The 2,084-nt window shown below is 37.3% G+C and overlaps 1 pseudogene; it reads left to right on the forward strand.

Moving 5' to 3' along the window:
- The first annotated feature begins 332 nt into the window (after nt 1–332).
- LOC119627867 (small nuclear ribonucleoprotein G pseudogene) lies at nt 333–543 on the forward strand (annotated as a pseudogene).
- The last annotated feature ends 1,541 nt before the right edge of the window (nt 544–2,084 follow it).

The raw sequence follows: 2,084 nt of genomic DNA on the forward strand, positions 1-2,084 counted from the left end.
CCAGATCTCTTGTGAACTCAGAGCGAGAGCTTACTCATTAACATGAGGATGGCACCAAGCCATTCATGAGGGACCTGTCTCCATGACCCCAACACCTCCCACCAGGCTCCAGCTCCAATATTGGGAATCACTTTTCAACATGAGATTTGGAGGGACAAACATCCAAACTATATCAAGGTCTATAATCCATCTAAAATTAATTTTTGTGTATGTAGTAAGAAAGGCGTTTATTATTTTTTTCATGTGAATATCCAATTTTTTGAGCGACTTTTTTTTTTTTAGAAAGACTTTCCTGTTCTCCATTAGATTGCTTTGGTCAAAAATCAGTCAGCAAACCTCACTCTCCCAAGTTGAAACAACTTATGGACAAGAAGTTATTGAAATTAAAGGGTGGCAGACATGTCAAAGGAATATTGCAGGGATTTGATCACTTTACGAATCTTGTGATAGATGAATGTGTGGAGATGGCAACTAGTGGTCAACAGAACAAAATTGGAAAGGTAGTAATATGGAAATAGTATCATCATGTTAGAAGCCTTGTGATGAGTATAAACAATGGCTGTTCAGCAGGGAAATCCATGCCCCCTCTGCAAGGGGCCTGTTTTATTTGTATGTAAAAACTGGGTCATGTATGTTTTTATATTAAGCTTTTTTGTTAAATATAGTTTTGTAATAGTAAAACAAATCAGTTAGTCATATATATTCCCTGCCTCTTTCTTCTCTTCCAGTGATCTATATGTCTGTCTTTTTTTTTTTTTTTTTTTTGAGACGGAGTCTCGCTTTTGTCACCCAGGCTGGAGTGCAGTGGCACAATCTCAGCTCACTGCAGCCTCCGTCTCCCAGGTTCAAGCAATTCTCCTGCCTCAGCCTCCTGAGCAGCTGGGATTACAGGCGCCCACCATCACGCCCGGCTACTTTTTGTAATTTTAGTAGAGACGGGGTTTCGCCATGGCTTGTCTTGAACTTCTGACCTCAGGTGATCTGCCCATCTCGGCCTCCCGAAGTGCTGGGATTACAGGCGTGAGCCACAGTGCCCGGCCTCTATATGTCTGTCTTTGTGTCAATACCTTGGTGTTTTGATTACTGTAGCTTTAAGGAGTAAGCCTTGAAATCAGGCAGTGCAATTCTACCAGCTCTGCCTATCTTTCAAAACCGTTTTGGCTCTTCTGAAGCCTTTGCATTTTCATATACATTTTAGAATCTGCGTGTGTATTTCTTCACAAAAAGCCCTGATAGTATTTTAATAGGAGTTTCATTGAGTATATAGATTAAGCTAGAGAAAAATCAACATTCATTACTGGACATTCCAATCTATGAACATAATACATATCTGCATTTATTTAGATGTTTTAGAATTTTAGTAACATTTTGTACTTTTCATTGTAGAAGTCTTACACATCTTTTTTGTAAGATATTTTCTAAAATATTTTGTGATTTTGGTGCCTTTATACTTAGTATCACTTTAAATTTAATTTTATAATTGTTCACTGCCAGTGTATACAAATACATTTAATTTTTAATATTGCTTGTGTACCTTGTGATCTTGCTAAATTCTAGTAGAAATCTAATTCTACTAGATTTTTATAAAGATTCCATAGGAATTTTTTTTACATGCTCACTGACGTCATCTGTAAATAGTAACAAATTTGAAACTTCTTTTCCAATTTAGATGCCATTTGTTTCTTCTTCTTGCCTAAATGGGCTGGCAAGAACTTCTAGTTCACTGTCGAACCCAAGTGGTGAGAGCAAACATCCTTTCCCTGTTCCCGGGGAAAGGATTTAATGTTTCACCATTAAGGATGATGCTAACTGTAGCTTGTTTTGTAATGCCTTTTATCAAATTGAGGAAGCTCCCGTCTATTTCTAGTTAGGCGAACGTTAGCATTCTAATGATCTGAATCCTTATATATTTTATTCCATCTTCAAACATCTTCATGTACATTTTTAACAAAAGCTAAAATGAAACAAAACAAACAAGCAAACAAAAACTGCTGCCAAAGCACTGAAGCTCCCCAAGGAATTCCAGAAGTCAGCTAAAGCTGAGAAATACTCTTAAGGGTTCTGGTATTATTGAGTTCCTTGGG

Source organism: Chlorocebus sabaeus, chromosome 9, assembly GCF_047675955.1.
Source record: "Chlorocebus sabaeus isolate Y175 chromosome 9, mChlSab1.0.hap1, whole genome shotgun sequence".
Lineage (NCBI taxonomy): Eukaryota > Metazoa > Chordata > Mammalia > Primates > Cercopithecidae > Chlorocebus > Chlorocebus sabaeus.